The 13,821-nt window shown below is 34.9% G+C and overlaps 1 long non-coding RNA gene across 1 annotated transcript in view; it reads right to left on the reverse strand.

Annotated features, from left to right (window-relative positions):
• Positions 1-441: 441 nt before the first annotated feature.
• The window catches only part of LOC308547025, a 38,476-nt gene continuing 25,096 nt past the window's right edge, over positions 442-13,821 (reverse strand). The window contains exons 2-3 of the long non-coding RNA XR_013997428.1: positions 1,771-3,808; positions 442-1,731 (exon numbers count right to left, since the gene is read on the reverse strand). This is a non-coding gene — a long non-coding RNA (uncharacterized lncRNA). The remainder of the gene's footprint in view (positions 1,732-1,770; positions 3,809-13,821) is intronic.

A 13,821-nucleotide genomic window follows, 5' to 3' on the forward strand; every position in this document is an offset into this window, starting at 1 on the left:
GACTTGACTTTGGGTGGTAAACACACAATATAGAGATTCTGTATCAGAATTGTACACCTGAATACTATATAATTTTATTAACCAATGTCCCTCCAATAAGTTCAATTAAAATAAAATAAAACCTTATAACTTCATTCCCCCAGGTAGTGATAGAAGTCAGGCAGAAATTATTTAAAGGGAAAACTATAAGATAAGGTTTTAGTCTGAATGTCCAAAGAATAGGGAACTCGGGCAGCATAAAAGGGTCATGAATTCACAGGCAAAATGATCTGTAGTGTTTTATCTTCATGTGTAGTTTAAAAAAGATTTAGAATTCACTTTCAAATATGAAATAAATATGTAACTTACTAAGACCACATTGTTGAAACAAAATGAAAAATTATCCATTAGATCTTTGACTTTCTTTGCTTTTTATCCATCTCACCTCTTTCCTGAAATCTCATTCCATAAGCATGTTTTATTAATGGTCTATTAATAAGCATTCACTTAAAACATGACTGATTAAAAAGTAGACCTGATTTTAAGTAAGCGTTCTGAAAATGTTTCATTTATTGAATTCATCTAGGTTTAAGTTCTCATTTGTATAGCTAGAGGCTAAATTACAGATCCTCATGCTTGTTTTATCATGATAATGAAAGCAGTACTCTTATTTGCAACACTAATTAAAATTCTACTCTGACCCATATAAATTCAACCTTTCCCCCAAATAGATTATTTTCAAATCTTTATATAAAATTTACTATATATGTGTGTGATAATGAGAGTATCTATCTTTAGTGTAACATAATCAAAGTTAAGAGAAAGTAAAAATTAGGTTCAGACTTTTTAATACTGCAGGGTACATTTTTAGTACCCTACAGAGAGAATTAGTCACACGACTCCCATTAACTTTAATGGAACCTGTATGGGCAACTCATATGCTGAAGTTCTCAGGGAAGCTAAACGTCAGTAGAGTTTACTGGTTTCATTTTTCCTCTTTGGAGCTTTAGTTTTGACCACCTTTACTTTCTAATGGTCTAGAGGGAAGACATGTCAATAAAAATGATTAATATAAATGTTTTCCAAGTTTTATAAGCCCGCATTTTCTATACATACATTTACCCAGAAGTTAGAAATCTGCAAACAATGCTTAGTAGCATGTGAGATTTAATTAGCAAGTCAATTCAACTAAATAAAGGACATAGTTTTAAAATACAAATACAATCATATTCTTTAAATATGAGTGTTGTAGCATTCTTTACCCCCTAGTGCTTATTCATTTTTCACTTTTCTATTTATAATTACAACAGCGAAATCTTTGAAAATATTTCATTATGATAAATCTTAAAATTAAATATATTTGTAATCATATTTAAGTGTTTATATTTGAAGCGAAATGTATTTGGAATTCTATGTATTGACCTTATTAAGAGAAATAGATGGACAATTAAAAATTAAAACATACTCAAAAGGGGCAAAAGGTACTGCTATCAGCAATACCTTCTCACAATTGGGAACTCAGTCACCTGACTACTTGGTGAAGTTATAATCAGTTGACCAATCCATTCAAAACGTGTTTAGTATAATAATGAATTTGCATTCTCTACACAGAATACATAAAAAAGATAAATAAAGATTCCTTTAGAGTCAACTCTTCCAGGTGTTCAGGGCACTACTAAATTTGGAAGCAACTCAATTCTCTTTTCTCTATCAAATAGATCTATTCATATTTAGAATTTCCTAGAAATTTACCTAGAAATTTACTAGAAATTTACCATTTAAAAAGCTTACCTTGAAATTTACCATTTAAAAAGTTAACATAAAAATATTTAAAAAGAATCCTGACTGACAAATGTCAAAGGGATGGAGGAGGGCAGGTTGGGTGGAGGGGGAGAGAGTAACCAAAGAATTTATATGCATATATGCACAGCCCAAGGACATGGACAATGATGGGGAGAGGGACTGGGGAGGGGACTGGGATAGGTGGAACAGGTTATTAGGGAGAAAAAGGGAAATCTGTAATATTTTAAACAAAAATAAAATTTAAAAATTAAAAAAAGAAAAAAAATCCCCAGTGTAAACTTAGGAGAATCTTTTATTTCACCTTATTTGGGAATCTAAATAACCAAAAAATATACTTCAGACACAACACACACACACACACACACACACACACACACACACACAGAGTTTAATCAGGAATAAAAAGCAGACCTAATGAGAGCACTGATAATTAACATCATAAATAATTTCATCTTGGAGAAATGTTTCTGAAATAAAAACTTTGGTCAAATACAGTCTATTACATAAGTGAAGTTTCCTGTAAAAATTTAGTATTAGTTGGTTATCCTAATTCACTACGGGTGGTAATGCAAACTGGTACAGCCATTCTGGAAAACACCATGGAGGTTCCTCAGAAAACTAAGAATAGAGCTACCATATGACCCAGCAACCCCTCTCCTGGTATCTACTCAAAAAATTTGAAAACATTTATTCTCAAAGATATATGCACCCCTGTGTTCACTGCAGCTTTATTCACAGTGGCCAAGACATGGAGACAACCAACGTGTCCTTCAGTAGAGGGCTGGATAAAGAAGGTGCGGGACATGTACACCATGGACTACTACTCAGCCATAAGAAAAGATGAAATACTGCCATTTGTAACAACATGGATGGATCTTGAGAATATCATGCTAAGCAATATTAGTCAGAGAAAGTCAAGACCCATATGATCTCACTCATATGTGGGATATAAAACTGAAAGCAACAAATGAACAAACAAGAAAAACTCATAGACACAGAGAACATTATGATGGTTACCAGAGGGAAGGGGCATGGAGGGATGGTAATGGTCAAAGGGGTCAAATAAATGGTGATGGAAGATTTGACTTTGGGTGGTGGGCACACAATGCAATATGTAAATCGTGTATCATAGACTTGTACACTTGAAACCTATATAATCTTACCAGTGTCACCCCAAGAAATTTAATAAAAAGAAAGAAGAAAAACATTAGTTGGTTACTATAGGAACCCTAGAAACTTGCATGTCATCAGTGACTATTAATGCTAAAAGAAACATTAGCCATTTAGTCTACTCCATCATTTTAAGAGTCAAGAAATTGAGCCTCCAAGAAGTTAAGTGATTATCATAAGGTTTCCCAGCTATTTATTTGCAAGGAAAACTAGAATCGAAACCTCTTGACTCTTCATTCATTCACTGCGCAAGATTTTATTGAGCACCTACAATGGCCTTGCACAATTGTAGGAAATTAGTTAAAATGAAAAACAAAACATACAAAATCCTTGCCATCTTGGATCCAACATTCTAAATGGGGAGATGCAATAGAGATGGAAATAAGTAAAGAAAAAGTACTGTTTCAGAGTGTGGTGCATCCTCAAAAGTATTTGGTGTGGTTTTCACCAAACTAAGAATGCACTATAGGATAGTGTTTCTCTTCTCATCTCCTTTTCTCTCCTTGAAGTTAAAAGTAAAGAGAGATTCATCAGCATATGTACTTTCATCCATCTCGTCGATCCAGTTCCCTCCGAAGGCATCCACATATTCATGAGACACATCAACATTTGCCAGGCTTTGTTATGTTCGTGTTATGTGTCGTCAGGTGCCCATTTTCATTGGAGTTTTTCAGTATCTGACTTTTGTAGCTTTTGGTCTTCTGAATTTCCCCCCATGTCATAGGAGAAGTTCAAAGACAGAAAACCTAAGACCGTGTTGTAAATACAGCTTAAGAAAAAGGTGTATGGGCAAAGATTATCCTCCAGAGCAAAATGGTTGTCCCTCCATGGTTATTTCTCATTCCGTGTGATTTTCCTGTGTAGAGAACAAAAGAGAATTTGAAAGATAAGGTGGGGTGTGAGTCTGGCTGCTTGTCATTCTATGAAATTATACTGACTGTATTGTCTTCAATGTCAGACAGTGAAACTGTTTCCTCTAACCAACAAAAAGAACGCTTACTACTTTTGTCTTTCATTATTTCTTAATGCATAATTTATGTTTGACCCATTTATTAATAACCATGAAGTGTTGTACCTGGAAATCTGCTCACAAAAGAACAGAATATAAAAAATCAAAATGAACATTTCATTAAGCAGATATTATTTTTACATTTAAAACAACTTGCCCTAGTTTGTTCTTTCTGGGAATGTTGGATAAGATCCAACAGAAATTATTCAATTATTAATATAACCATATTTATCAAGTTCAACAGGAACTTCAACTATATCCTGGTTACCGATAAATCTCAAGGGAAATAAAACATTTTTTTAATGACATATTCTACCTACAAGAGAAATATTTCAGTAAAGTACCATTTCTGTGAGTTTTTCGAAGGCAGTGTTCCTTGTATGTCTTTTCCTTGCATAACATAATGACACATTATATAGTTATAATAAAATCTATAATAGCTAATATTTATGAAATAATTTACATTTGTGAGGCAACAATGTTATAAGTTGGGTATTATTACCATTTCATGTTCCCAATGAAGAGATATTAAATATTTTGCACAGTGTCACTCAGTTGATGAGAGGAAGAACTGGAACTTGACCTCAGTTATCTTACTATACAACCCACCTTAACTCTTCTACTTTCAGCAACAGGTTTAGAGTAGACATTCAAACAAAAATGCATTTAAATTAAACTGAAATCCCAATAAATTTAGCCTCTGTCATATAAGCCATTAAGAAGACTTAAACTTCAGGAAAAAATGTCGGGGGTAACAAGTAAAGCATTTTGTTCATTGAACAATTCTATATATTTCAAGTATTCTAGGCCTCATAGAAGTCTGGAGCTGGAAAGTTTATCGATCAATCTAGTCCAATCCCCTCCATTTGGAGATGTGGACCCAATCACTTCTGGGTCCAGAGAGGTGACTCAGGTTACTGAGTGCCATACAACCTGCTAATAGCAGATTTCCTAATTTCCAAGCAATAATATTTGAATTATGCCCTACTGTTTTTTATTTTTGTTTATCTATTAATTTGAAAATTAATTGCCAATACCTAGATTGCTAGGTTTATGTAGATAGGCTCTTAACGTGTCCCCTATCTTTCCTACCTCCTGATATCCATGACCTTGTGTGACCCCCTTTCCTTGAGTGTGGATGAGACCTGTGACTTGCTTTGAACTAATAGAATATGGCAAAGGAAAAGGGATGTTACCTACTAATTACATGTATGTGATGACATGATTGCATCACATACAACCATAACTTCCATTTGGCAGGAGTCTCTTGTTCTTGCTGACTTTGAGGAAGCAAGCAGTCATGATGGAAGGCCCGCATGGTAAAAAACCGAGGGCAGCCTCTACGAACTGAGGGGAGCATCCAGTCTGTGATAGTCTGCAACTGCAAGGACCTCCAGTTGATCTCCAGCAAGAAAATGAGGCCCTCAGTCCTACAACTGCAAGGAAATGAACGATGGCAGGAACCCCAGGGAATCTGTGAATGGTTCCTTCCCCAGCTGAGTATTCGGATAGGAACTGGACCTTGACCAATGCCTTGACCACAGCCTTTCAGAAGACACAGCTAATCTGTGCTGAGATTCCTGATCCACAAAAATTGTTAAATAGCAAACATCTGTTGTTTTAAGCTACTGCTTTTAGAGTAATTTCTTACACAATGATAGAAAACTAATACATGTAGTTACCCATATTGTGGATGAAAAATAATAAAATTTAACAAAAGAAATTAAAAAATTAAATATTAATCGTGGGTTATTGGTAACTCATGAAAGTCCAAAATTTATTTCTAGAAGTTGTCAAATATGTATAAATTTAGAAATTTACAATCTTTCTAAAAGTTATGTGTGTTGTATAAGAAAAGGCAGGAAAACTATGATAACGTTACATAACCTCAGAAAGTCCAAAATAACAAAATATTGTTAAGCTTCACTATTTACTCCCACTTAAAATTGAAAATCTGTATTTTTAGGTTTCTTTATCCATTCTGGAATGCAGTATTGTATTTTTCTTCATCTATTGAGAAGCAAAAGAGTGAAAGTGAACAGAAAAAGACATAGGCTTTTTTTCTTACTTGAACTTTGGAACACAAAGGCATTTGAGAAAGCTGAAAATCTTATTTTATTCTTATAAACACTAGTGTAAAAGAAGACCTCCTGAAACAGCCTGTTTCAGAGGTAACACCGGGGCATCAGTTAAAACAGGAAAGTTTTTTTAATTGGCCAACTTCCTGGCTTTTGCCAACTTGTGTTGGTTGGAGTGTGTGAACCTTGGAACTCTCCTTAGAACAGCATGGTTCAGGATGCCTGCTTGCATATATGCGTATAGATAATTGCTACGCCTGGTTCCCAGGATATGAGCTGTGTAAAATTACTGTAGGAAGTTGTAAATGATGTATGAAATGAGAAATCTTTGCCCACTGGCAGTACATAGATAGAACAGAGATAGTGACGTGCAATCTCTCCTCTGTCATTTGTCATATAGTATTCATAAAGCAGAACATATCAATAAACCTGAGTGTCAAACATGCATACTAAACAATGTATTTTATTTCTCCTTTTTACGGTCCCAACTCTTTCTTAAAAATCAGTTTACAAAACCTTTGTGCCGAAGGTAGATGTAAAGAACTTCTATGTTAATGATTTCAGTTACCCAACCCAAAACATGAAATGCAGAAATTCTAAGCAGCACTGTGTGGATGCGCCTTTAGACTCACAGTCCTCAGCAAGGCTCAGTTTCTAGACTTGCCATCCAAAGTAAACTTTTTTTTTTTTTTTTTTTTTTAATGAGGATGTATATAAAGGCTTTATCTCCAATGTCTAACATACAGCCATTTGGAAACATCTGAGGGTAGAACTGACATTTTTATTTTGTGTCCCAATGTCTGAAAGACTTTAAATTTCCCCTGCCATTGACTGGCAGAAGCAAATAGGAGCAGCATTTTGTCTGAAATTTGTTTTAATAGAAAACTCCTGTGGCTGACTTCTCAATCCCCCTGACATCAAATATTTAATCAAACAATTGTAGTAATTAAATGAATGCATATTTATGGTCATCTTGTCACAAAAGACCCCAGTCCCATCAAAGCAAATCTAAAAACAGGAACCAAAAAAAACCTTCACAAGTCGCCGTATACTTTTTAGATTACAGAATTTAAGTTTAGAAATGAAAATGAACAGAACAAATGAACTAAGGTTGCATCTATCTACGACCTTGTTAGGGGGGTGGAGGGATTGAGCCAAAAAGAAAAAAAAAAAAGAGGGAGAACCCACGGACATGGACAGAAGTGTGGTGATTGTGAGGGGGAGAGGAGGGTGGGTGGAGGTAGAAGAGGGCATAGAGGGGATAAATAGTGATGGGGAAAAGAAAATAAAATATAAAGTAAAGTAAAATAAAATAAAATAATAGAATAAAAAATGGTTTTTAAAAGAACAAGATCAAGTAAGTTTTTTTAAAAACCACAGGAAAGACCAAGTATCTTTTTGGTCATCAAGAAGTTGACAGCTTAACAATGTAGGGCTCAAATTACAAGAGATAATGTTTTTCAATGACACCTGAACTTATTTTTTATGTACACAGAAGGAAATTTAAATATTCATATAATTGCATATTTCTCAAATATGAATATGTCCCTTTATGTGCCAGTTTTGATTTTGCTAAAAACAAAGCAAAACAAATAAAGAATATGCTTCGGCATTGGATATTTTTTATGGCATGCATTGATAATTCTTTCTGAAAATTGTAAAACAAATATTTCCTTACCGAGTTCATTTCTTCTTGGAATCACAACTGATTTTTCTTTTGCTTAATGAAGTTAGAAGTGAAATATCTGATTTTATTTCCCATCAGTAGACCACAGAGATAAATGTATTCCATTTTGCATGTGAGTCACATAGAAATGCTGGTATGGTTTTGTCTCTTTGAATACAATCAAAAGAGCATAAATATCTACATTTGGTTTCTTTTCTAAGTATAATGTAAATATTGTCTCATGACAACAAGCATATAAACAGCAGAAATTAATTAAAAATCTTCAATCGCAAAAAAAAAAAAAAAGCTTTCCAGTGTTGACCCAATGTTTAGATTATAGGGTCTATACATTTTGACCACCACCTTGAAGGTAAATATACAGACACTACTGTTTGCTTCGCCCTCTTTCCCTTCCTACTATTGCACTTGTCCCATTTTCGTGGTGAGCTTTTGACACTAACGTGCTACTATCCAACAGCTCCTTGTCCCTTGACCCCGTTCTTGTTTCCCTCATTAGCTTATAGAAAACTTCTCAGTTGCTCTTTTCTGCTCCTTTTTAAGTACGTGTACATATTGAAACTGGGCCTAGCGTATTAGCAACTGACTGCTCTGTAATTCCTCTCTCATGGTACTTTCATTTTTCACTTGTGATCAAACGCACAAAAGCTGGGAAAATTCCGAGAGGACCAGCTGGGTGGACAATTAAGGAGCCACTTGCTCATGTCCATGCGTCAGATCATTAGCCCCGCCGTCCGCACCGAGAGGCTGTCAGACGGTCCGCAAGCACATATTTTGTTTCCCACGACAAATGAAACATCCACCCTTGGCCCACCCCCAATGGCCTTCACAACACTGGGAGTGATTTACATCAGGACAAAAGGGGGAAGCCTATGAGCAAGGAAAACAGGGTTCTCTCCCGGTATTGATCAGATCCTCTGGGCTGAGCCAATCAGTAAAACCGCTCTAGTAGGATCTTATTTGCTCTTAGGTAGGGTAATTATTCAAAAATTATTATAGGAGTCTTATCATCAGATTATGAATTTTTTATTTCTTTTCATGGATATAAAAGCCTGTCAAAATCCGCCCAGGACTTTATGGCATTCATAACACATCCACATAGATCTCTAGATCAGAGATCTCCCCCATTAGAACATTCTCGCATGGGCTTCAGTTGACTCAACCCAGTTGAAATATTTAAACCCACACAGTGAGGATGAGATTTCAGTATAAGTCACGATGCACCATAATTTTCCTTTAACCAAAAATTCCATCAACAATAATTGTCCCTTAGTGAAAATATTGCAGGTTACCTTTGGGTAATCAGAGGGACAGAAAACATCTGCCAGCCCTTTTGCTGGTTCACAGAATATGTCTGTCCTTCTCCAGCCGGACACCTCCAGTTTTCCTCCCATAGCTGTACTTTTTGCTAATCATTTCCCCCGAGGCCTCTCTGGAAATATTTATTCAGTTGATATCTAAACTCGACACCAGAGTTAGTTTGCATCAAAAGAGCTACATTTGATACAGGTAAAAATTTTAACATGTAGTAGATCACATGTTACTATCAATACAGTTTACCCCACACTTCCTTTTAAACAACATACTTTCATGCTGAGGAATTATACTTTTGTTAAATTTAGTTATATGTGGTTTTTAAAATTGGGAAAGCAGAATCTTTACTTTTATTTTCCAGATGCATTGATTCATGAAAATTCCCCCCTTTTTTTAAATAAATACTATCCCTTTTAGCAGAATATAATCAGAAATTTCCATGACAGTTTATTTTGTGATTCATGTTTTTGCTTAATCTTCATACTTAAAGATAATTTAGCTGTGCTCATGGACCACTTCATTTAACTAATTTTATTATAAGCATAAAGTCTGTCATTTCTATCTATTGAGAATGTTGTTAACTTGGTTTTTTTAAAAAAGGTCACATCTGCCTGAACACATTGTAAATGTTTACATTTTTCCATGCTTGATAAATACTTATCACATGAAACTAAATACAATGAATTATGAAATAATGAAATATGAAATAGGTATTTTGGCTATTGGGGGGAAAAGATTTAAAAAACAAAAAGATCTGCCCACCAAATGGCAGGTAACCTGTCTTTTGAAATAAGGGTATCCAGCCCTCCTCCTTCATGGCAGCTAACTTCTTTGTCTCCTTAGGTAAATTTCTCTGAAAAGTTTCCAACATTTTTATAATGTTTTTGCCTTTTGTTTTTTAACAGCGTTCAAGAAAAAATGTCTTGATGCCTATTAGCAATTAGTTGCATGAATTCTTGTGAAATATAAGCTGCCTCCTCCAGCAAGCTCAGCTAGTCAACTTATATTTTACAACATAGATATTTATCTTATTTGAATACTGCACCAAGACCATGCAAAACTAAATTTACCTTTATAGATAAGTTATCATTTTGGAATCTGTATTAAAAGTATTTTTTGCCTTATATGCTAAGTTCTGCTAGTCTTTTGATAACACTAGGAAAAATAAACTTACCACAAAAAGAAAGAAATTAAATGAGCAACTTTAAAAAATCACCAGTGAAGCATAATTCTCACTTAAATGTGAAATAAAATGAAATTTCATTATAATTAGAATAAAAACTCTACCACCTGCCTAAAATATGTTTGCTATTTTGGAAAATATGTTGTTAAATGCAGACCTGAAGTATCCATGAAGCTGTATGTAGTCAATGATTCATTTCAATGTAAAACTGAGTAATATTTAACTAGTGAATTGCATAGATAGGATTTAGGTATTTAATATCCTATGTACAGTAAGCACTCAGTAAATTCTCAGTAAATATTATTGTTATTCTCAGTTATATAAGAAGCCTTTCTGTTCTCCCTTTTCTAACTATCAAAGTCTTGTCTTGTCTCATAAGTCAGCTCAAATGCCACAACCTTCAGGAAAACTCCCCCTCAGATCAAAGTAATAAAACTTTTCTCAAAATACCTCATTGGCTTATTCCCAGTTCTGCCTCTGCATTTGCATAATATATAAAATGCATTTTCTCCCTTCTCCATTTTCTGCTGGATTGGAAGTGACGTGAGGTCAGGGTCTTCTACATCTTTACTTTTGTGTAGCCCACAGCAAGGAGGAGAAGGCCTGGATTTTATATCGACTTGTGAAATTGGCCAGTTAGACTAACATTTATGTGATCAAATATACAGGCAGAAATAAATGGACTTTAATCTCCCTTTTATAAATACTGTAGATACAAAACAATTTAATTAGTAAAACCTTTACTTCACCGATTAAGAAAACTCTTCATGTTGGAACCACTTAGAAAGCTGAGCTTTCTCAACTTGTATTGTTCAGTGTCGTGGGTACCTACCTATCTCATGTGAGTGCTGCAACAAGTGCATTCGCACGAAACGCAAAACGGAATTCAGGTTCCAAATTCTCATTCAAAATTTTTCTCTACTTTTGAAGACTATTGATATGGAACATAAACTGTGCTTTCAGCCAAGAACACAAAAAACAACATTCTGATTGGAATTATGTTAAGCTTCAAAGATGAATCATCCTTCAGCAGTCACAATAATAGGGTTACTAGTATAATATAATGTATAGCATAGCATAGCATAGCATAGCATGATATATTCATTTTAAGGTCCACACTTAATTTATGTTTATTATTATTAAAGTATACACTTGCTTTTATTCAAAGGCTTCCTTTTTGCTTTTTCTCTTTTCAAGTTTCCTCCTCGCTGCCTTTTAATTTATACATTCTTTCCTATCTTTAACAGATAAGTCTTTCCCTAATTACCTTCTCCTATCCTACTGATCTTCATTTTTCCATCACACTCCAAGTCTGTGATGTGCCCTTTTGTCTTTGAAATGATTTAGGGTTTCAGACTCAACCATTGTTTTATTTAACAAATATTTTTTGAGAATTCTGTTCGTCTTTTTGCCCCTCGAGATCCAATTTCCATCTTCCTCTTCGCTCCCATTGACTTAGAAGGTGGGCCTTATGGTCTGGATCAACTGGGCTCCATCCCTCTGTCTCATGATTAGGTTTATGTAGTGGTGCTCACATGAAGATAGAGTTTGCAGCTGCTGCTTGCCCTGCCTAAGCCAGGTATCCCATAAGCAGGGGTGGGGAACCTTTTTCTGTCAAGGGCCATTTGGAGATTTTATATATATATATGTATGTATATATATATATTTGGAGATTTTATATATATATATTTGGAGATTTTATATATATATATATATATATATCTCCAACAAGCAGTACTCTATAAATGTTCACTTTAAATGTTCAATTAAAACTATAGTAAACTAGCCCAACAATTGCAAAACTACTATATAATTTAATATTTATAGAACTCTGGAAGACTAAAAACTTTTTTATAATTTAAAATGATAAAGTCACAAAAGAAAATATTTATAAATTTGGCCATTTATAACTGCTGAAGAGTAAACAACAAAATAAAAAGAAAGCAGCCAAAGAGAATGTCTGCCACAAATGTTAATGTTATATAAAGAATTCTTACGGCCCTGGCTTGTGGCTCAGTTGATTAGAGTATCATCTGATACACCAAGGTTTTGGGTTGGATCCCCAGTCAGGGCACATACAAGAATCAACCAATGAATGCATGAGTAAGTGGAACAACAAACCCAGCCCCCAGGCTCTCTTCCTCTCTCTCTAAAAATTAATAAATTAATAAAATATATAAAAGGAAAGTCCTTCCCAAAAAAGAATTTTTATAAAGGGAACAAAATAACTGAGAAATTTTCAAAGGACATTATATGTAATCTAGACAAAAGGAAATACCTTTAGAAACTAGAAATCAAATGGGGAAAAATAATCATGGTATCCTCTTGTCAAAGAAGTGTAAATTAAAAGAGCAATGAGGTATTTTTTTACTTATTAAATCAGGTAATATTTTTTCTTTCATTTTGACGCAATGCTAGTATTGTTGATAATCTTGGTGCCTGTTTAAATTAATAAAAATCATCAAGAGGGTAAAGAAACTAGAACTATCTTTTCTAGCTATAAAAAAGTGTTTATTTTTTATCTAAAGTTCAATTTTTTTGAAACTTTAAGCATATAGATATTCTCTGATTCTAAAATAAAACGTGATCTTTAGGGGAAAACTTTAAAAAGCAAAGAATAGGAAGAAAAATCCTTCGTAATCACCTATAACCCCACATACAGAATTAACCGGCGATGAAATTTTGGTAAAGTTGCCTTGATGTTTTCAAATGCATACAAAATTTTATGTTGTTGAGCTCCTAATATATAAATGCGCGTGTATGATACAGTTTTTGCTTTCCTTTTCGCAAGAATCATTTTAATATTAGGTAATCCCCTATGTTACATCCGGGCCATGATTTATTTCACCTTTTTTAATTATTATTATTGGACTTTGAGACAATCTTTTGATTTCTACCGTTTAAATGACAATGTTCTCTATAATAGCAAAAGTTCAAAAACAATCTAAAAGTTTGATAGTATGAATGGTTTAAATAGGATACATCTTGCTAAAAAATCTAGCAACAACTCTTCTGTGCAGTGGAAATGGGCTTATGATATAACGTCTCCCCATCAAATTGCAATTCAGAGCTCAGCTCTCCCGAGACTTGGCCCGGCGCGTTACACTGGGCAGCGCTGAATCCCCACCGCACCCCACGTCGTGGGTGGGAGTCCAGGCTTGCTCCTGCTCTGTTCCTACACTGAGACATGCCTCTTTTGCAGGCACCCTGCGGGCACCCAGGAAATGTTAGTTATACACTCAACCGAGTAAATTTGCTGATGAAAAGACTAGATAAGATGAACAAAGCTTAGCGCAGGATCTTCAGCCCCTTTTCTTGCAGGTGGTGGTTTCCCTTCTGCAGGCATCCTTTAACCTTGGGCATTCGGGGTCTAAGGATCTGGAAAGTGTAGCACCTCACTTCTCTCCTGAGGTTCTCTGTGAGGAAGCCAGCGCTGTGGATTCACTCCGTTCCTGCTCCCCTTGGCCCACAGACCATCAGAGACCAGCGTCAGGGCCAGACTGCATCCCACAGCACCTGTGCCAGCACACGGATGGCAGTCAGACGTGCTTTTAACATTAACATTAGAATAGAAAATAATGCATAATTCTCTGGAAAACAG

This window comes from Miniopterus schreibersii (assembly GCF_964146895.1).
Source record: "Miniopterus schreibersii genome assembly, chromosome: 17".
NCBI classification, from domain to species: domain Eukaryota; kingdom Metazoa; phylum Chordata; class Mammalia; order Chiroptera; family Miniopteridae; genus Miniopterus; species Miniopterus schreibersii.